This window comes from Haliotis rufescens, unplaced genomic scaffold, assembly GCF_023055435.1.
Source record: "Haliotis rufescens isolate VD_foot unplaced genomic scaffold, xgHalRufe1.0.p SCAF_47, whole genome shotgun sequence".
Taxonomy (NCBI): domain Eukaryota; kingdom Metazoa; phylum Mollusca; class Gastropoda; order Lepetellida; family Haliotidae; genus Haliotis; species Haliotis rufescens.
This window is the reverse complement of record NW_025964190.1, coordinates 2593452-2617493: the sequence shown is the minus strand read 5'-3', so window position 1 is coordinate 2617493 and position 24042 is coordinate 2593452. Positions and strand designations below refer to the sequence as shown.

The 24042-nt window shown below is 40.4% G+C and overlaps 1 long non-coding RNA gene across 1 annotated transcript in view; it reads left to right on the top strand.

The window, feature by feature from the left end:
• LOC124119400 overlaps positions 1-24042 on the top strand; it is a 56592-nt gene that overhangs the window by 9153 nt on the left and 23397 nt on the right. The window contains exons 2-3 of the long non-coding RNA XR_006858639.2: positions 1430-1544; positions 21720-21769. This is a non-coding gene — a long non-coding RNA (uncharacterized LOC124119400). The remainder of the gene's footprint in view (positions 1-1429; positions 1545-21719; positions 21770-24042) is intronic.

The window sequence follows — 24042 nt, the reverse complement described above, 5'->3', positions numbered from 1 at the left end:
TTTGACTGCAAACACTGAAGTTGTGTCCCGATTCAAACATCGCGAACAGATGGTGTCATCATTGATTTTCAGTCGTTCATATGGCAAATTTGATGATATATTTTCGGTGGATAATCTAGACTGGTTATTGTCTTGCATTGACAAATTACATGCTTGCATGTGAATCAAAATTTCTACCCGGATTGGCAAAATTAAAATCAGGGAATTTAGCCAAAAGGTTGAACTTGAGCTTCAGGTATATCGATAGTCTGATATCTTTAAATTATTGTCATACCGGTGAAGATCCGGGGTAGAAAAGGCCTTCAGCAATTTCTGCTTGCCGTAAAAGGCGACTATGCTTGTCGTAAGAGGCGACTGACTGGATCGGGTGGTCAGGCTCGCTGACTTGGTTGATGCATGTCATTGAATCACAATTGCGTGGATCGATGCTCATGACATCAATCACTGGATTGTCTGGTCAAGACTGGATTATTTACAGACCGCCGTCATATAGCATAATTATTGCTGAGTGCGGCGTAAAACAACAAACAAACAAAACTAGTGCCAGATTAGTTTTATCATGTACCAGGAATACTGGTTGATGCATGTCATCGTATCCAAATTGCGTGAATCGATGCTCATAATGTAAATCACTAAATTATCTTGTACATACACGATTATTTACAGATTGCCGTCACATAGCTGAAATATTGCTGAGTGCGGCGGTAATAACAAAAACCCAACTAGATCAATGTATAGATGAGAGTGACATCCCCGCAGGACAGAATGGATGACTTCAACTTCCCCTTAATGTCTAGTAATTTTCCGCCAGCTCCATTTGAGGTTCAATCAAACATGCTCTTTCTACGGCTTCTGCTCAAGAGTTGTTTGATCAGAGGTACAACGCTGAAGGCATCAGTGAAGCTTTCAAAACGTTTGATAGTGATTCATAGTGATTCCTAAACACATGCTTATGACATAGTTGAAATCGTTCGATGGTTCTAACAGCAGATATTCAGTATGATTACGTAAATGGGTTTCGTGCTTGTATTTACAGCTGAAACCGAACATAAATCAAGAAGCCCCACCTTCAGTTTTAATCTCGGTCAAGATTATATGTCTTAATTTTTGTGATGTTCTGTATATTCGCTTGCGTTTCATCAAAGATATGTACGTATCAGAGTTGGCATCCGCTCCTTCGGGCAGATCTTCAAATATTTGGCTAAGTTGTAGCAATCTATATAATTAACTCATACATTCCACATATAAAACAATACCACATACATGTGTAGGCATATGTATGAATACAACAAAATGAAATAAATACATCATAAATTTCAGACTTTCAAAATGGCTTGTACTACATTCACAAAGAACGTCTGTGCGTCACGCCTGTTCACTGGTATTGATTTCCAATAGATTTAAACATCTGGTAAACCCTTTTTTTCAGGATAGATCGGACGCGACTTTTCCTGGACTAAAACACTGGTGAGCAACAGCTGTGTGGGAGACGTTACCTGTACATTACGTCTACACGAGGACCACACTTTCCAACATGAGTTCAGGTAATTATATAATTCAATATGTTCTCAATATGTTTGAAATCTTAACATATCTAGAATTTATGTTTAGTCGAGTGACACTGGTCCGTTTCACGTGCTTATGTTCCCAACACATTGACGTTTCATTTCGTTTCTGGATATATGCAATACACCATCAGGTACAGGTTAACTATGGCGTTTACCTTTACCCGTTGCTTAGGTAGTGAGCATGTTGCTATTTGCGGATTTTCGGCATTTTTGTATTAATCGATTTCCATGGGAACAATTTGTAAGGGGATGGATTTCCCTTCCGGAGCACAACTCAAATACGGTCAATATCTTTCACCGAAATTGGCCGATATATCAGATCCTGGAGTGGTTCCTTGGTAGGGTAGGTGTCGTTTCCGAAGCACAACTTGAAAACCGTGAAAGACTTTTCATCCAAGTCTGGTACATGTATCAATCAAGGGCTTAAGTGGTGCCTTTTGCTTTTTAGGAAATTAAATTATTAAAAAGAATTTTCCTGTTTCCATGGCAGCAAGTTTGACTTGGACTCTGTTCATAGTGGTGTGTTTGTCCGATCCATACATGCATCTCTAAAACTAACAGGTACTGTGCACACTCAAAGACAGATGTTAGTGTCGTATCCGTAGCAGAACTAAAACTATTCAGTATTTTTCAGCCAAACTTGGTACATGTATAAATCAAGGGCTGAAGTGGTTCCTTTCGCTATTTAGTAAATTATAAAAGACGTTTATAAAGTTTGTTGTTTAGCGCCGCACATCGCAATATTCCGGCTATATGACGGCGGTCTGAAAATAATCGTGTCTGGACCAGACAATCCAGTGATTGACATCATGAGCATCGATCCATGCAATTTGGATACGATGACATGTATCAACAACGTCAGCGAGCCTGACAACCCGATCCCGTTAGTCGCCTCTTATGACAAGCATAGAAGCCTTTTACGGCGAGCATGGGTTGCTGAAGACCCATTCTAGCCCGGATCTTCACGGGTCGGGCAACAAGTTTGAATTTGACTCTGTTCATAGTCGTGTGTTTGTCTGGAACATACCTCTAAAACTAATAGGTAATCTTTCTTAGAACTGTGCCCGCACAAAGGCCAGGTTGTCAGCTGGTGCCTTTTGCTTTTAGGGATTTTTAGAATTGACATTTTTTTAATTTCGATGGCAACTTTGATTTTGACTCTCTTCAAAGTGGTGTGTACCTGACGTAGAAATACAAATTTCCGAATCCCAAATCCATTGTATTTATTTGAAAGATCAATAACTACTCATGTAATTGGACAGACAGGTTAGATACAAATTCTCTCCTCAAGTTGGACTTAATGAAGGCCAGAGGATTTGTTCTGTTAAAGTTGTTGGGGCCGGGGGTTTTGTCAAACAAGTTATCCCTATTAAACGCCGGGTCATGTTATTCCAGACTGTTTGTGGTTGCCATTCAACGTAATTTACACAATCTGACATGTTGCTTGTCAAGATGATGCGTAATGCTACCCAATACGGGGCATACCTTTACGGGGAGTCGTCATACCTCCATGCTTACCGTAACAGGAGACTATGCTTGTCGTATGAGGCGACTATCGGGATCGGGTGGTCAGGCTCGCTGACTTGGTTGACGTATGTCATCGATCCCAATTGCGTGGATGGATGCTCATGATGTTAATCACTAGATTGTCTGGTCCAGCCTCGATTATTTACAGACCGCCGTCATATAGCTGGAATATTGCTGAGTGCGGCGTTAAACAACAAACCAAAAATCCCCTTATGTGTGAGTGGCACTATGGCATCTGTTTTGGAAGATAGTCGGGACTTGTTATTCTCTAGTTTTGTTTTGAATCGGAATCATTGATTGATATCGAGCTGATCTGCGTTAAAAGACTTTCTCCCCATTGACCCACGGTGATGGTCGAACCCCGAACCTTCCGCTCTCCGGGCGAAGCTCTACCACTAGACCACGAAGGCAGGTTCCAAAGAGATATATAACAGACAAAACAAACGAGACAGATACTTGATTGAATTGTCAATTCTGACGTTCAAAGAGCTCTGTCTTTAGTCGTGACTTGAAAGATGACAGCGTAGGAGCTGATTTGAGTGGAAAAGAACTTCACACAGAAGCAGCAGCGTATTGAAACGACCGAGAACAAAAGGACTTGAGGTTGTAAGAAGGGATGTTGAGTAGGAGCTGGTCACTTGATCGAACTGCACGGACAGGTCTATAACTTGAGATCAGATCTTGGGAATAAAGGGGAGCTGTTCAAGGAATGCATTGCTATGTCAGAGTCAATACGTTCGTTTCCTGAGCCAGTGAAGAGAACGTGGACAGGGAGAAACAATGGAACGTATATTGCGTCATGTTCTCATGCGAGCTGCTCTGTAGTCTTTAGAGGGCGTGATTGAGTTATGATTTATAGTCACATAGCCATATCGTGACTAAAGAAATTTTTACAAAAGGAAAACATTAATTTAGACTATATAAAACATGTCATCAAAGGACAGTAAAAGTAGGCCTGTCACAGATGTAAAAGATGCAAATGTAAAACATTTATGTATTTTCAAAACATATTCATCAACATTTTTCAAACAATTCTATTTTCTTTAAGAAACCTATAATTAAATGAGAACCGATACTATAAATAAAATCCATGACAGATGATGACTTGAAATATTTATCCCTTGTGATGACAAATCAACACAGTCAAGCAGGACATGGTTGAACGTGGTTCTCTCACCAAGGCAGAGTTGCAATGACCTTGTTCTAAGCACAGTAGAGACCCGTGAAGATTCCGGGGTAGAATAGGTCTTCAGCAACCCATGCTTGCCGGAAAAGGTGACTATGCTTGTCGTAAAAGGCGACTAACGGGATCGGGTGGTCAGGCTCTCTGACTTAGTTGATGCATGTCATCGATCCCAATTGCGTGGATCGATGCTCATGATATTAATCACTGGATTGTCTGGTCCAGACTCGATTATTTACAGACCGCCGTCATATAGCTGGAATATTGCTCAGTGCGGCGTTAGAGAACAAACCAACCAACTAAAGTAATCGCCATTTTCTGTGCATATGTGCTTATCACTCTGTCGTCATTTGACTTCGAAGGTGAAAACCGATTTTCGCCATATATTGCAAGCTGTTTGTCGTATGGAATGTGTAACGTTATACAAAAGCACAAAAACCAAACATTTGAAACTATATCATAATGTCGTTTAGATATAAGGTAGAATTTTGTTCGCTCACAGTTTACGTAAAGCAGTGAAATTAAATGTTTTATAGCACAGTGCTGTAATCAGTTTAAAACTAAATGGGGCGATTTGCAGTTTTATTACGCATAAAAAGGACAAACATTATGAAGTCTGCTATTCAAACCAGTCTTTTATTTGCAATTAATTTTACACCCTCGATCATATATGAAACTTAACATTCTATATTTCTGCTTAATAGTCGAAGTTATGATACGTCTTTTACGTTAAAGTTTCAATTGTAGATTATCTGTAACAAATTTACAGCATACTAACCTACTTTCTGCAATGCAAACTTTTGAACTCCTGCATTAATGTCATCCATGTATGTGCATTACGAATTTACTTGTTACATCGATCGAATCGCACAAATTGTGCACAACGAATATACAGACTAGTTCAAATGCGGCACAGATGTCGAAGCACGGATTTATAGATTCTCATTATTTCATATTGTACTGCATGAAACGTACATGTACGTCCAGTGTATTTGTGCTGTATTTTTTTCCGTTTATTTGTTGATTTATTGTTACGTTGATGCTTTGTTAATTGTTTTTGGTTTATTTGTTGTTTAACGCCGCACTCAGCAATAACCCAACTATGTGACGGCGGCCTGTAAATAATCGAGTCTGGACCAGACAATCCAGTGATTGATATCATGAGCATCAATACGCAATTTTGATACAATGACATGCATCAACCAAGTCAGCGAGGCTGACCACCCAATCCCGTAAGTCGCCTTTTACGACAAGCATTTCGAATTTCATGACACCAATCACTGGATTGTCTTGTCCTACCTGGACTGTCTTGTCCAGACTCGATTATTTACAGACCGCCGTCATATAGCTGGAATATTGCTGAGGGCGGCGTTAAACAACAAAAACTATCTCACAGCAGTTTCAGTGCAAAAGAAAACGAATAGCATCGAAGGTGTTTACATGTGTATAACGTACAAATTTCATTCACAAACACTAAATACTTAAAAATAAAAAAAAAACAGTCAATGGTTATATAATTAGTATGTCTGTTCGTGTCAGTAATGCAACTTGACCACTCATCGTCATAACAATGAATGGCAGTGATCGTCAACATTTGAACCGAGAAGAAGCTCAGACTATTAGTTTGAAGACAAAGCTGAGATGTTACTGAAGTTTATGATGTTTTCATCAGGCAAAAACGCTTGAAACACGTTTTCATCATCATCACAATAATAATGATAATAATAATAATAATAATGATAATAATAATAATAATATGCATCGAATTTATGTGCAGTGTGTTGAGAAGATCAGCAATCCTGCGGAGTCGTCTGGCCTGAAAAGTGAAACAGAAGGCTTTCTGTTTGCTGCTCAGGACCAGTCACTTCCAACTCCGTCAATGTGTGCTTTTGCATCAATTGCGAATATGAAATATAGATTATGTAATGAGAATATCCAACACATTGTGAGTGGATGCCCAGCTTTGGCACAGACACAGTATCTTAAGCGACATGATGGGGTGGCTCGATCATTTTATAACCGTCTTCGCCATGCTTGTGGTTTTGACACAGATGTCCATCCATGGTACGACCCGGAATATGTAGAGGGCGTCATGGAAAATGATGAGTACAAAATGCTTTGAAATAGGCCCGTATACAGCCTCAGACATATCCAGGCCAACAAACCTGATATTGTCCTTTTTGATAAGTCCAATGAAGTCATTTACTAGTATATCATTTAATTGTCTGTCCCTTTTGACAGTAATGTGATTGACAAGATTCAGGAAAAACATGGCAAATCGAAATGTCACGCTTGCATCCCAAGTTGCCCGACTCCCATTGTTCTCGGTGCCTAAGGTTTGGTATCTCCGAATATGTTGACTGACATTGGGAGAGTACCCGAGTTTGCTACCAGGAATACAGCCCGTCTGACAATCTGGGTAATGCAGAAGGCTGCAGTGTTGGGGTGTCTTTACATTCTCCTAAAAGTTCTGGGTTGGTTTGACAAGGCAGCGCTTCCTGGGAGAAGTCCCATTCGCTGTCTGGGCTGCGTGTAGAGGGGGCAAGGGCCCTGATGGGCTGATGATGAGCCTAACCAGTCTGACTATGCCAGGATCACCCAAACCCTCTTTGCTGCATGTTTTATTTTAATCTGTACATAATACTGATAGGCCATTTATATTGCGCATAATTCAACACCACTCGGGGGCATGCTCAAAGCGATATTATAACCCTTGTTACTGGATCAGTATGCACTCAAGAATCATTCTCATCTCCCTGGGGAGTATACAGCCCAAGCTGCCTGTTAAGTGCTTGGCGGTTAACAACTACATTACCTTCTCATCCTACCGGGTACCCATTCATAAGCCTTTAGTGTTGACATTATGAGCAAATGCACCCGGTGACCTCTAAATAGAATGGTAGAAGCTAAACTGGCCTCCGCGATTCTATGTGCAGAGTTGCGTCCCTTGGGCACGCCAGACACCTATGTTTGGGGGTTCGAATCCTGGTTCGCCCCGATTTTTTTCTAGGTTTGTCAGCACCATACCCGTATTCGTGGGTTTCACCGAAGTGGTAAATGTCTGAGACCTGCATCACTTGGGGCTTTCCTCCCTCATTGAGCTGACACGCCGTGATATAACTGGAATAATGTTAAAAGCGGCGTTAAACACAACTCACTCACTCACAGAGATATTACGCCCAATTCAGTGTGTTTAGTTAGCGTTCGCTCAGTTATGATAAGGCTTCACTGCATTTTTAAAACAATAATACGACCTTTCAAAGAACATATCATTTTGTCGTTTACCTTCACTGTAAACATTATTTGATACAGCGCTTTGCCGACATTTACTTCGGCTGTGGTTTCATTAATAAACGAGTAACCTTGACCTTTTTCTTATCTGCTATATTGAAGGTAATGGAACTTTGTTTTTTTATTCTTGTAGTAAATAGAGTTTTAACCTCGCTTCAATTTCGGGCAGACTGAATATTTTTTCAAACGAGATATTAAATTGAAGCGCGTGAAATATCATTTTACAAAAAGTTTTAGTTGATATGTCGGAGCATTCGTCCCCACTAATCTAAAACATGTAATTTAAATAAGAAACAATATTCCTTCACCCACTTGTGGTTAATGACGCCATACAAAATTATAATTATTGTAGGTCTGTTGATATAGTTTGGAATAAAAATCCTTTAATTCGTCTAAGATTGTTGTACCATCTGTAATAATTTCACCCTTTTCTGTTTTAATGCTATTAAGTAGTTTAGTGGTATAATGTCTATTTTTCAAGGTGGCAGAAATAACTTGCAGGTTTCTCTCCTTCTTCATACCAGGTTATGCTTTTCCTAATTAGAGATCCTTTTACCTCCTCTTCATGGTATTTTTCTAACTGTTTTTTCATTGTTGATAAATCGGAAAATATTTTTTCATCTACATTTTGGAAATCATTTCTTATTTTATCTTCTTAAACCCTAATATTTTCTTCCAAGTCTTTTAGTTTCTTTTTCTTATCTTTCTTTAAAAAGGAAGAGAAAGAGATAGTTTTACCCCTTAGCTTCATTAAGAAAGTTTCCAGAAAAAGAAAATTAGAACTTTTTAATTGCAATGTTGAATTTTCAATATGATAATCAATTTCCTCTTCGGTATATTTGCTATCAGCATGCTCATTGACTTTTTTACTATACTCTTTTTTACGCAATAGTGAGGTGTTAAATTTCCAATATCCCTTCCCCCTCTCTTTACTTAAAGCGTTCGAAAATGAAAATGTTATTGGGGAGTGGTCAGATTTATACCCTGTCATAATAGCCGTATCACATGAGAGGTTATGCAAATCCTGTGAAATAACAAAATAGTCTTATCTAGCCTGTTGTTTTGGGTTTCCTTTCCACCATGTAAATTTTCTGCTGTCAGGGTTTTGTTCTCGCCAAATATCTACTAAATCAAATTGCTCTATTTTTTCTGTAATAATCTTTCTTGCACTAGGGTTATTGATATGTTTATAATTTTCTAGATCTACAGTTGGATTTAATACCAGGTTCCAATCACCACATAGAATCATTGATTCGTTTCCCAATTCTTCAATTAATTCAAATATTTTTATATAAAATGAAGGTTTATCTTTATTTGGGCCATAAAGGTTAGACAATGTCATTTTAATCCCATCAATAGTTAGATCTGATATAATATAGTTCCCATTATTGTCAACATTACTTTTATGAATTTTTATTTCAGTGTTGTTATTAAATAAAAAAGCTACTCCTCTAGAGTTGGTTTTAAAAGGAGCTATAATGCAATTTAGTCCCCATTCATTTCTAAATATGTCTTTATCTTTATCAGAAATGTGAATATCTTGGAGACATATTACAGAATACTTCTTTTTGCGCCAAATTTTCATAATTTCAAGTCTTTTACTTTTTTCTGCAAGCCCTCTACAATTAGCCGAAACTATTTTAATCCTACTATCCATCTGTGAAGTTTGATGAAAAAAGGGTTATACCTACACATGAATTAATAAAGACAGATGATGGAATGGAAAAAACATTTTTTTTTTGTAACTAAAACAAACTCCATGAGTATAAAACTAAGATATGCCCTGCTATCTGCCATTGGTTACAATAAATAAGTTAACTAATGTCAACAACACAAATGTACAAAAATAATTCAACACTGCCGGTTTTCTTTGACAAAATCTTAACATGGTATATGCAGATTGGCCATGTCTAGAGAATCGGAATCATACAAACAACTTACAGTTTACTGTTTTCAAATTTATCGTCCAATTTAACCCTCTTCCATACAGAAAAAACTTGCCCATAGCACTTGTATGGCAAACAAAATAACGAATGTTCGGTCTCTGGCTTCGAGCAAGTAAGGTAGCATGAAATACATAATTAGTGAAAATGTCAGAAAACAAAACAATGTAATAAATCATATAAAACAGATTAAAGACCCATAGGGGATTTAGAAAATACCTTTTTCATGCCTTCATTTGTCATAACACAACACATCACTTCACGTTTTCATAACAAAATCGACACTTCCGTAACGTATTCGTCACATGGTAGTCATGTGATAGTCATGTGGGTTTGATTGAAAATATTGGCAGTTTGAATTGACTGATTGTTACAAGCAATCAGGATCATATAAATAACTTACAGTTTAATATTCTCGATCTTATCGACCAATTGAACCTCCTTCCATACATCTCATGCCTTCATTTATCACAACACAACGCAAAGTCACTACACATTTTCACAAAACAATCGACTCTTCCGTAACGTACTCGTCACGTGATGGTCATGTGGGTTTGATTGTAAACATTGGCACACGTTTGAACTGACAGATTGTTACAAGCAATCCCGGGATCATATAAGTAACTTACAGTTTAATATTTTCGATCTAATCGTCCATTTGAACCTCCTGCCATACAGAAAACTTGTCCTTTCGAATCTGTAGAGACACTTCAATCCCTTTTTCGAGGATCCGAGTTTGTGCGTGTAGTTTCTGGCGAAGTTCATATCCCCTGGCTGCAAGATGAGAGCGTCGTTTCTTGAGCGACACCGGGACATCCGTCCTGATTGAAATCTTCTTTTCCTTAAGAACTTTCCATTCCTTGAAGGATGCTTGGTGCACGTCGTTCCTGTCTTGTATATGCACAAATTTCACGACGATTGAATTAGGGGCGTCCTTCGTCCTTTCCCAGTTTCCTAGGCGGGGGAGTCGTTGAATGTTTGCAAATGGCATCTCGTTAGAACGATGTAAACCGAGATTGTTGAACAATTCACGTATTGTTTTTTCAGGATCCAAATTGTTAGGAATTCCTTAGATGAGGAGGTTAGATTTCCTCTGGTAAAGCTCCTGTTGAAGGAAGCGTTTTTCAGTCGCATCTTTGTACTCGATAAATTCTTTCCGAAGGGTCGTAATGGCGTCCTTGTTTACCTCAATTCCACTTTTGTGGTTTCTTCAAATGAACGTCGTATTTTATTTATTTCATTACTCAACATGTCTATCTTTGATGAAATGTCTCCAGTAAATTTTGTCATACACTTTTCCATGTGGAGTTTAATACCGCTAATGTCGTCGGTTGTAATGGCGACCTGGCTTTCTTTTGTCGATGATTGAGAATCGGCCGACGTCTTAGAACGTGTTACATATTCATCTAATTGGGTAGATGAGGGGGTTCTGTTGACTTTCAGCTTCTTTTTGTTGGACATTTCGTCCTTTTTTAGTTGACATGGCGTTCGATTGAGGCGTATAGCTCGGAGCTGATGTTTAGCGTGGCTGGCTCATGCGGTGAAATCAACCAACTTAATAACACGTTACGTTTTAGATCATCTATGGTAATGACCATTATTTTGTCCAGTTTTGGGGTGTATTTTACAATTCTTTTAATTTGTTCATCAATCATTCGTCACAGACTTTTTTCAGAAAGATATATTTTAGCGTACACATGAAAGAAAGAATGCTTCCTCCTCTGGTTGGTTCCTTCATAAACATAAAATTTAGAAATGCAGCAAAACGTTAACACGCTGCGGGTTGTCGCTGCATAAGGACAAACCGTCTCGACACTAAAAGTCAACTTGTATGCCTGCCTTAAAGAGGCAATTGGATATAGTTGTTCGTTAAGCGTACCCTTCCCACAGAAAATCAGACCACTTGGGCGCTGTTCTGTCTCTCATTGTTATTTTTTTTAAACTGTAAACACGACGTATGTTTGCTCTGTGATGTGATTGTTTGAAAGGTATACTCCCCAGGGAGTAACTGGAAACATGATTTCCATAAACAGCAGTTTTTAAGTCCACGTGGCACGCGACACTATGGCAACGGAAATGATAGGATTCTTGAATGTGCTGTGTCAACTTCAATACACTCCCTCCGGGGAACTTGTAGACACGAAAGGGGAAGAACCAACTGGTATCGATCGCAGAGACACTAGGCACCATGTACCTTCTTTTGGCCTACATCGCCCTCGGCTACAAGAACACCGCCGCCACCACAGCATATAATGGAGTGAGTGAGTGAGGTAAAGTAAAATTAGGAAACGTCGCGTTCAAGGTTATTGCACTTATATAGCGAGCGACGTACATGCAAGTGTGTGTGTGTGTGTGTGTGTGTGCTTGTACTAGTCTAGACTAGACTTATACCGCTTCTGTAGCGCTAGCCCATAGACATACCATGTCGCATTTTAACATGGATATCCCACTGAGGCACAGTATACTGACTCCAAGCATAATCATTTTTCTGTTTTTGGTTTGACGGGGTCGGGGACCGAACCATCGCCCTTCGCTCACCGTTCAGACGCTCTATCCACTGGAGCAAGAAGGCGATAGAGTGAGTGAGTGAGTGAGTGAGTGAGTGATTGAGTGATTGAGTGCCTGGTGGGTTTGGGTGGGTACGTGAGTGAGGTTTAAAGCCACTACATCACGTACCAGATCATGTAATTGGCTTCACATTTTCGATACACCTAGAAGGGGTGTTCCGAATAAATACTGAAAACACGTATGATAAATAACGTCATTGTTCTTGATAAGGAAAATCACTCACGGGTCAACGAGAGCAAAACACAGATTTGATTGCGACAGTGCGTGGTCTCACGATTCCACCGACATCAAACGATTTCAAAGTGAGAATGTTTTAGCATAACAGTGTTTTTTTCAGTGTTAGAAAGATCTTGAGGATAACCTGAACTAAAAAAAACTAAGTAAAAATTATTTCTTTTTAAATCGATATTTTAACTTGTTTCACTTGAGATTGGTCATATTTTTACGAGAAAAATAACAACTGCTAAGCCCAATAGATTTCATGTAAAATGTCAACATGATATTCTGGTATTCAATGAAGCATCACCAAAACTCGATTTCTTAACACCCTATCAAACGTAAGCAGAAAGATGAAAATACTAAAACAGATTCAGAAACATTAGCATCTTTCGAGAGGGAATTATTCACCAAGACTCTCAAATTCAAAACAACATGTTCGTTCATTGGTAATTCCTCTGCTTAATACACACTGTATAAGGGTGAGTGAGGTGAGGTGAAATTGGGTTTAACGTCGCGTCCAAGATTATTGCACTTATATAGCGACCTGCATGCACGTGTATGTGTGTGTGTGGCTGCTTGTACTAGTCCGGACTGATGCCGATTTATAGTGCTAGCTCACTGAGATACCATGCCGCAGTTTAACATGAATACCCCACTCAGACACAGTATACTGACTCCGAGCCGACCAGTCCTTGTTTTAGCCCCTTAATGCCGAGCGCCAGACAGGGTAACAACAAGTACAATCTTTTAACGTCTTTTTGTATGACGCGGCCCGGGATCGAACCCTGGACCTTCCGCTCTCCGGGCGGACGCTCTACCACAAGACCACGGAGGCGGTCGTATAAGGGTGCAACATGAACACGTGCATTGTACAGGTTACATCCCAAGTATCATTTTCCTGATGATGCTTTTTATCATGTAACTCTTACAACGTTCTCAACGCCCAAAGACCGCCTCCGTGGTCAAGTGGTAGAGCGTCCGCCCGGAGAGCGGAAGGTCCAGGGTTCGATCCCGGGCCGCGTCATACAAAAAGACGTTAAAAGATTGTACTTGTTGTTACCCTGTCTGGCGCTCGGCATTAAGGGGCTAAAACAAGGACTGGTCGGCTCGGAGTCAGTATACTGTGTCTGAGCGGGGTATTCATGTTAAACTGCGGCATGGTATCTCAGTTAGCTAGCACTATAAATCGGCATCAGTCCGGACTAGTACAAGCAGCCACACACACACATACACGTGCATGCACGTCGCTATATAAGTGCAATAATCTTGGACGCGACGTTAAACCCAATTTCACCTCACCTCAACGCCCAAAAGCATGAACTGTAACTACAAACGCTCAGCTAACGCTTCTCAAGCAAAATGTTCAACATAAAAACGATTATTAAAATCCAATTCTCCACAAATTAAAACACAAATGTATCATTGCATATTTCTGCAAGGATAAATCTTAGAATTCAGACAAATTGAGGTCTTCACCTTGTAAATTCAGTAAATTAAAAAACAAACACAAACTTCAAATTACTACTTTTGCTGCTGCTTTGTTCAATCCCTGATTAAAATATATACAAAGAACTCAGTTCTTTTGCTCCGCCTCAAAAATTGTAATATACCATCAGCAATACATTGTGCTCCCGTTGCGAGCATCCCTGAAGACTGCAAAATACACAGCACATTCACATCTTTTATTCTGTCATTATTACTTAGGTCATGTTTGCACAATTTGTCATACTTTGAGACGCTGTTTCGGGCTAAAAATCATTTAAATCCGAGAAAAGTTATATTTAGGTAATAGCGCTTAAAGAGTACTTTCTACTTTTGTTATTATACAAAAACAGCCTAAGTATGACTTTGGCTGTTTTGCTTTCCAACCCTTCATTTAGACCATTGCTAACACCATACTTATAATATATTATTATGTGAGCATGTGTGTCATCCTGATTTTACGAAACGTGTGTCAGAAACCTTGTATTTCCCAAGCGGGACCGCCCTCTTAAAAAAACACAGTTGTCTATGAAGTCGTTTCTAGTCTGACGTCATTCCGACCTTACGTCACAATTAGATTCAAATGACAACGGATACAATAAACTGAGGTGATATTAGCAATAGTGCATATACGAATTTTATGAACTGGTTTATTTCTGACCCTATGGGTAATACTTTTCCTTAATGGTGGCACAGCGCACAGGTCACAAATCAGGTGACGTTAACGTCAGTCAGGGAGAGTCCTTGGATGGGTAACGGCGTTTCGGCAGGTGGCTCCTGAGAATTTCTAGGGCTTCGGTCCTGCCCCACACTGAAGCACATGTACCACATGTGGGCAAGTGACTTTGTTCGAAATGAGCCTCTGTTCACCCTGGGCCCCGTTCCTCAAAGCGATCTTAGCGCTAAGATCATCTTAAGCCTATGTTGAAGTATGGGTCTTACGATCACCTTAGCGCTAAGATCATCTTAAGCCTATGTTAAAGTATGGGTCTTACGATCACCTTAGCGCTAAGATCATCGTAAGCCTATGTTAAAGTATGGGTCTTACGATCACCTTAGCGCTAAGATCATCGTAAGCCTATGTTAAAGTATGGGTCTTACGATCACCTTAGCGCTACGATCATCTTAAGCCTATGTTAAAGTATGGGTCTTACGATCACCTTAGCGCTAAGATCATCTTAAGCCTATGTTAAAGTATGGGTCTTACGATCACCTTAGCGCAAAGATCATCTTAAGCCTATGTTAAAATATGGGTCTTACGATCACCTAAGCGCTAAGATCATCTTAAGCCTATGTTAAAGTATGGGTCTTACGATCACCTTAGCGCTACGATCATCTTAAGTCTATGTTAAAGTATGGGTCTTACGATCACCTTAGCGCTAAGATCGCTTTGAGGACAGCCCAGCAGTGAATGGGTACCCGGTAGGATGAGGTGACAATTACCCTTCTAGCGTTGTATACTCCCCAGGGAGCTGAGAATGGTTCTTGAACAGTGATCCAGTGATCGGGGTAATAATAGAGTGGTGTGGACATACGCGCAATATAAATAGCCTATTATTATTAATGTACCGCTGGAAACGACGTGTGACTGGGATGGAGATTGTTTGCATACCCCCGCAACTGATATCATGATGTCTATGAACAAGTTCATGGCCTACGCAGCACGCGCTACCACGACGACGGAGTTGAGAGGATTCTAAGTATGTGTTGTGTCAACTTCAATACACTCCAAGACTTCAACACGAGAAGGGGAAGAACTACATGTTGAGGACAATGGACGTAATAAGCCTTCTATTTGCCCACGTCTCTCTTAAAACTACCACCACCACATAAGAGGGACTCAAATCAAATTAAATCTATCGATATTAGACCAAGAGGTCTTCAGTTTAGTCTGATCGGGTAACCTTTTCTTGCTCATATGCATTATCAGAGTGAGTGAGTTAAAATTTAAAATTTAACGTCGCATCGGCATGCATTATTTGAAAGGACGTGGCTTTGACGCATCAGTGACAAAAATGATGTCCGATGCAATTCCCTATTTTCACTTGTACCATATGTTCAGATGAACAATTGACTTGCCTTTGCATGTGTTTGTGACGGGTGCCACCGGTGGTGCAGGAAACGCTCACCTTTTTGTGAACCCCTGGTATCATTTCTATTTGATAGTGATTCATAAACACATGCTCGTGATGTAGTCGGAATTGTACAATCGACTCGTCTTTATCCAGAGATTTCTATTGGATATGGAAAGGGTTTTGCCGCTTTAATTAATTATTTATATGATCATCCATTTTTCTACAAACTTGAAAGACTAACTGTCTCTTTCACCAGTAGCCTATGTTAAAGTATGGGTCTTACGATCACCTTAGCGCTAAGATCGCTTTGAAGAACGGGGCCCAGCAGTGAATGGGTACCCGCTAGGATATTACGGATAAATCAATTGTATTCAAACTAATCTCTTTAGCTTAAATTCACAGTTCAAACATTCTCGTCGCTTACATAACCTATCCGATTATTGTAAGCTTTGTTAGTCACTGTTAACGATGGGTGAAGTGGGTTAAGCTTATGTTTGTAGAGTATTGAAACATTAGCAATATCACAGCCTTCAAAATCTATCTGACGTTTGTCTTCAACATGACCTCTCTGTTCTTATATATGAAGCTATTAATATGAAAGTAAATGTGTTTTCTGTTGTAAGACTTCCGACACTATAGTGAGTGAGTGAGTTAAAATTTAACGTCACATCGGCAGTATCTCAGCCATATAGTGACGAGTCCGACACTATAACATCAGCTGTCCTCCTGGGTAGTTTCATCTTCCCGAGGCAAGAGAGTTAACTGACTATAAAAGTCCAGTTTCCACCCTTGCCGAACTAGGCTGGTATTATGGAGTTACATTTTGGCTGGACTAACGAGTCTATGCATAGTCCAATCAAAATCGCGCACCGAAATCGAAATCCGGTTCGTAAAGTGTCATGCAGATTTCGGTCGACTGCAGGATTTGCAAAGCATGTGCACCGCTAACTCGTTGTCAACAGATATTTTCTAAATCTTTTCATGCTTTTAATCAAGGTGCTCACGTGATTTGATGCACTTCGCGATGTAAGACTCGTTTTATCACAATATAGATCTTGATTATCAATCAGATCGTCTTGACTGGGCGCCACCGTTTTGTTTGAAGCAAATGCAAGTGATACGAGAGGTTGAATCTGATTGGTCACTAGGAGAGGCATAGAAAGGACATAACTCGTAATAGCCACTGGTGGCGCTACGATCGAGCCCAGGAATTCCAGCCTAGTTCGGCAAGGGTGGAAACTGGACTTTTAAAGTAAGTTAACTCTCTTGCCTCGGGAAGATGGGGTAGTTCTTATGACTTCAACCATGTCAAATAGTATTCGGATGGGAAGAATGTTCAAGATATTTGTCTTCAGGCTTGGAACTTGCGTTTGTTTAAGCCATCTCAACACACCTAATGCGTGTAATTACATTTAGTTTGACCTACACACGAAAGCAGCTTTAAAGTAAGATACAAAATCAGGATTTCATGACTTTTTCATTGACCACGTTTATTTATTTTCATTACCTAAATGAAATCTTTTGTCTTTATATTGATTTTAATCGACTCCCCTATGGTGTTGTATACGCGTACACCATCAATCATGCGCTTCTGCTGATTACATTATGGTTACAGATCGGTATTTATATCAACTTTATATTATTCAAACAGCTTTATTGATTCCTCGTGATAACACAAAATCCTCAGGGGTTGGGCAGAAATAGCATCTGAAGATTGCTGTCTATTTAAAAATCATCTCATGGGAAAAAATCCAATTAGAACATTTTTGGAAGGTTTGGAGTTTATCACAAAACCCGCAACTGAAATTAACTCGAGAATGTAGAAACAACAGACCACGAGACGGGCACTTAGTTTACGATAGTTTTGGATCATCTGGGGCTAGAGAGACCCAAGCTTGGACGCCTAGCTAGAAATGGCTGTGCCGAAATGCCTCGCTTCGTCCTGCCAGAATTTCATGATCGAGGGTTCAAATATGACATTTGTAACAGTTTATCACCGCTTGCTGGAGTATTTGACGTGACACGTACACATCTACCTCCTGTGCCACTTTTCCCTCACTATCAATCTCATATTAATAATATGAGTGAGTGAGTGAGTTGGGTTTAACGTCGCTTTTAACAGTATTCCAGTTTTATCACGGCGTGTCAGCTTAATGTGGGAGGAAAGCCCAAAGTGATGCAGGTCTCAGACATTTACCACTTCGGTGAAACCACGAGCACGGGTATGGTGCTGACAAACCTAGAAACATAATCGGGGTGAACCGGGATTCGAACCCACAATCATAGGTGTCTGGCGTGCCCAAGGGACGCAACTCTGCACAGCGAATCGCGGCGCCTTGAACGACTGGGCCACCCGTGCCCCCTAAATCCTATGAGTAGTAAATATCACATGTCAAAGGATAACCAATCTCGATTACCTGCCGAATATAAATCCACAGGGCGCATACGGGAAAGTAGTGGTGACAATTATATGAATGGATCACTGGAAGCCGTTGATGACGCCAAATGTTAACAACTTTGAGAAAATCAGGTTGTCAGGCTCAGTGACTTAGTTCATAGCGCATCGTACCCCGTCGGAATTGATCTTTACTCATAATATCAATCACCAGACTATCTGATTCAGACTCGATTATTTACAGGCTGCTGTCATATAGGTGAGGTGAAATTTGGTTTAACGTCGCATCCAAGATTATTGCACTTATAAAGCGACGTGCATGCACGTGTATGTGTTTGTGTGGCTGCTTGTACTAGTCCGGACTGATGCCGATTTATAGTGCAAGCTCACTGAGATACCATGCCGCAGTTTAACATAAATATCCCACTCAGACACAGTATACTGACTCCGAGCCGACCAGTCCTTGTTTTAGCCCCTTAATGCCGAGCGCCAGACAAGATAACAACAAGTACCATCTTTGAACGTCTTTTGGTATGACGCGGCCGGGGATCGAACCCCGGACCGTCCGCTCTCCGGGCGGACGCTCTACCACTAGACCACGGAGGCGGTCACTGTCATATAGATGGACTATTGCTGAATGTGGCGTTAAACAACAAACAAAACTCACTAAAGTCCCCGGACCTCGCCGTGCAGATCACCTTAGTTACGTTGTACCAGGATCCGCTGATCACGGATTCTGATCCCAGATTATCCCTAATAATGAGCATTGTTTCGTCAGCACCATTCTCATGCCCATTGGTTTCACCGAAGTGGTAATCTACCATGACCTTCATTACTCGGGCTTTGATATAATTGAAATATTGCTGAAACCCAGCTCACTACACTACATAAAGCTTTAAGATTTGAAAGTCTTTTTGCACATAATCGTTATAACGTAATGTTAACTACGCCACGAACTAAAGTGACCTTCTGACTTCTTCTTGTTACACGCTCAGGTACAGTTGCTCCGCATGAATGGATGTTTAAGAGCTGCTATAAAGATCTAACGACCTCCACACGTCATTACTGACATGACAACGCAGCAAATAATGTGTGGTTGTCGGAAAGTTTATTCTCAAATTATCGGCAAATCTGAGACAGTGTTCTTTGAAAAATCACATTGTGTGTTTTTTCACAGCTGTGGAAGTCCTAAAAATTCATAGCCAAAGACTTGAAACAGCTTTACAACTACAAAGTATATTTTAATGTCAGAGCAAACTTTCACACCACACAGTGTGCTAAATAAGCAGCTGGATCGAATGTTGAGTGCCTAAAGTTCCAACTAATGCTATTGGTTGAAGCGTCAGATTCAGATTTTAATTCCCTATATGGAATCCAATGTGTGAATTTGCGATGTCCCCTTGCATGACGACCCGTGAAGACCCGGGGTAGAATAGGTCTTCAGCAACCCATGCTTGCCGTAAAAGGCGACTATGCTTGTCGTAAGAGGCGACTAACGGGATCATGTGGCCAGGCTCGCTGACTTGGTTGATGCATGTCATCGTATCCCAATTGCGTGGATCGATATTCATGATGTCAATCACTGGATTGTCTGGTCCAGACTCGATTATTTACAGACCGCCGTCATATAGCTGGAATATTGCTGAGTGCGGCGTTAAACAACAAACGAACCAACCAACCCTTACATGACACTGCCGATACTGCTCTAGAACCGGAGTAGACTGTACTCACATATTCATGTTCTAAGGCACTTTTATTGACTTAATTTTAATTTTGATTGCAACATGTGGTTTATGCTACCGAAAAGGTGTTTTGTCAGTACTCTCATAAATGTTTTTTTCTATAAGAGTCTTAATTTGTGGTCACCCTTGATTCACAAAGAATAATTCAAAACATCACCGTATTACAAATAATTACTCTTGAGGAGGTCAATATGCGAGAACCCGATCCATGAAGCGGTCAGACCGAAATTCACTTTCAAGTTTATGACGCCTTTCAACCGTCTAGCTGCGAACCGTAAAATGCTCGTACCAGATGCCATCTTGTTATCTAGTTGACGGGTCAATATTCATCACATGACAGGTCAATACTGATCATGTGACGAGTCCTCCATCTTGTTTTCTAGCAGACGGATCAATATTCATCACGTGACAGGTCAATACTGATCATGTGACGAGTCCTCCATCTTTTTTTCTAGCAGACGGATCAATATTCATCACGTGACAGGCCAATACTGATCATGTGACGAGTCAATATTCGCGGTCAGCGTCTGTTTTAAAATTTATTGTTTCGTCACGAGGTACGGATTAACCAATGGAATTGCAAGAATTTAAATAGAGGTATAACGACAGAAAATAATCATTCATCAAACACCTGTCCGTTATGCGTGATAGGACATGGTGTGGTGTTTGAACAAAATCAGTTAACGCGCTATCCTGTCACGGGATTATCTTGTCCGGGCTCAATATCACTGGATTCGTTGGTCCGGACTCCTTTGTTGTGAACACCTGGTGTCATCACTGATTTTCAGTGATCCATTCATAGAATTTGCATCACTGTTTTGCCTTTTAGGCCAAATGGAATCTGTTTCGATGGGTAGTCGAGGCGTTGGTGTTAAATATTTAACACTTTGTCCTCACGTGATTTCTTCTTAATGTAATAGGGGCTTGCCGTAGAAGGCGACTATGCTTGTCGTAAAAGGCGACTAACGGGATCGGGTGGTCAGGCTCGCTGACTTGGTTGAAGCACGTCATCGATTCCAATTGCGTGGATCGATGTTCATGATACCAATCACTGGACTGTCTGGTCCACTCGATTATTGACAGACCGCCGTCACATAGCTAAAATATTGCTGAGTGCGGCGTTAAACAACAAACCAACCGACCATATAGCTGGAATATACGAGTGCGGCGTAAACCAACTAACCAACCACCCAATCATGTAGTGACCTCACAAACCAGTGATGGACATCAGAGCATCGAACTTCGCAACTGAGATACAGTGACGTACGTACATCAACCAAGTCAGCCACCCAAGCCCGGTCCCGTGTGTCGCCTTCTACGACAAGCGTGGGTTGCTCAAGACCAATAATTGTGACCCGGATCTTGATTGAGTCTTGACTAATTGTAATTCTGCCGGAACTTGAAAGTATCGTCTTAAACGATCCATCCGCTTAACAAGGGTAAACTGTACAGCATGTGAATATGTTGTGTTTTTCCCATCATATGTTCCTATACCTGTCCGTCATGAAGGACCCATTGAGGTTTCCGCGAATAGCTGCAAGATTTCTGATGTGGCGTTAAGCAATAATTACTCACTCACTCTGATTGTTGGAAATGGTGTTGATGTCGTTGTCTTTGTCGTTGCTTGTAGCGCCGTCCAGCATCACATGATACTTGTACATGTACATGGTATCAACTCGTTATCTATGTATCAACTTTTTAAATATTTTAATTATTGTCTCCACAGATATCCCTTCAAGATAAGATGGTTGAAATGAATCACCCTCAACTGTCAAGGTAAGAACTGCATTTATTTATTATCTCAATTCCGTTCTCTACGGAAATCTCTACAGGCCCTGCTATTAATAACAGTTCGCCTACACTTAATCAGTATTCCATTTAGTTAGATACAGTGATTGATCTATGGCTCGGAAATGATAGCAGGATCAGCACGATTACTGAGTAATGTGGTTACCCTTTAAAATGTTAATGAAGAATCATGCTTGTCATGTGCACGAAGAAATATGTCTTGCTTTATAATGACAAGCCTCTTACTGTATTGACATGGGTATCAATGTTGTAACGTAAATATGCTAGGCTCTGATTAAGTTGTGGACGAGATCCCGGAAGAAGGATAATTAGGACTCCAGCTCACTGCAATAGTTAAATGTAAAAGGAAATATTTCGAAATTCAAGAAAAATGGGATGTCCTTCAGCCAAGATGTATTTAGTCATACGTTCGGACTGTTTGTACCTGCATCCCCTTGGAGATTCAGCTTGGGTCAAAGACTTGGTCATGTTTAAGTATCAGTAAAAGAGTTTCCCGAATACCTCTAAAACCAGCCCTTCCAGTACACTGTTGGTTTTGTTTGTTGTTTAACGCCGCACTCAGCAATATGCCAGCTATGTGACGGCGGTCTGTAAAAAATCGAATCTGGACTAGACAATCCAGTGATAGATATCATGAGCATCAATGTCCGCAATTGGGATACGATGACATGCTTCAACCACCCGATCCCGTTAGTCTCCTCTTAACGACAAGCATAGTCGTCTTTTATGGCAAGCATGGGTTGCTGAAGACCTATTCTACCCCGGATCTTCACGGGGTCTTTGTACAGTGAGATCTGCCTGTACATTTAGTGCTGATATACATGTACGCCCCACGACGTTTACTGTTAGATGTTTACTGTTTGACGTTTACTGTTAGAACGTGTAATTTCCATTTACATGAACAGGCGCGACAACGTCCAAGACGACTGCTGAATGTTTTGCGCATTTCCTAAATAATTCAGATCCTGTTGGGCGGAGAGAGTCGTTTTCGTGCCATGTCCATTTAAAACATGTATTTCCCAAACCTGAGGATCGAAACGTATTATTTCTTCTTGCAGTTCTACATAATCTTTTTTTTATCTCTGAAAGGAAAGCTAAACAATTATATTGATCCATGTCACCTTATTTTCCGAAAAACCTGCATGTCCAGTGAACCCCGAGGACAAACTAAAATGTTTTTCAGCATTTTCGGGAACAGATTTAAGAACTAATTAAAGTCCTCGTCCACCGCCACAGAAATAGCACACGATCAGTCCCACGTTGTTACTGTGACATACTGTCTACTAGCACACAATTCTTCTGTATAATGCAAGTTAAATGTTTTTTTGTTTTGTTTGTTTGTTGTTTAACGCCGCATTCAGCAATATGACAGCTATATGACGGCGGTCTGTAAATAATCGAGTCTGGACCAGACAATACAGGGATTGACATCATGAGCATCGGTCCACGCAATAGGGACCAAAGACATGCATCAACCAAGTCAGCGAGCCTGACCACCCGATCCCGTTAATCGCCTCTTCGACAAGCATAGTCGCCTTTGACGGCAAGCATGGGTTGCTGAAGACCTATTCTATCCCGGATCTTCACGGGTCGTATGTTAAATGTTATATGGTCAGGATGGAGAGAAGATTTGAACAATGCGGAGTCTGCTTCAAGGTTGTACGGTGCCATTATGTATACAAATGGCAGATCAGTCATTTACATGAACGTTTGCGATTTGTAATGTAGAACTGGGATAAACCTTGCATAACTGTATTTATCTAAGTTAATGTGTTTTAAATTGAGTTTACGGATTTCAAGTTTTGGTTTGACATTTCGTTCTTTCTTAATATGAAGATTATTTTGTTGTTGGTTGTGTATGCATATCTTGTGTGGGAAGTTAAGGAATGGACTTAATAGATATTGAGACCACGATTACGATGTTAAATAGACACGATCTTCGTCAATATTGCTCAAAAACATGTTGCATTTTATCCCATAAATGCCACAATCTCAAGAGACATTTTCAAAAACATGATTTTGACATTTGCATTTCATGTTATTTATTTTCAATCGTTACGGACTGAATATGAACAACGGATACTGACAAGTTCAGTGAATCAGGCATTTGAACCATGGTCATCGGATCCTGACACGGCTATGGAACGCAACTCTGTACGTCGCATTGTTGGTCTCAGCTGCCTGAAGGGGACATCTGGGTAGATTATGTTTTCAAACGATGACCTAGTTAGATAGGTACA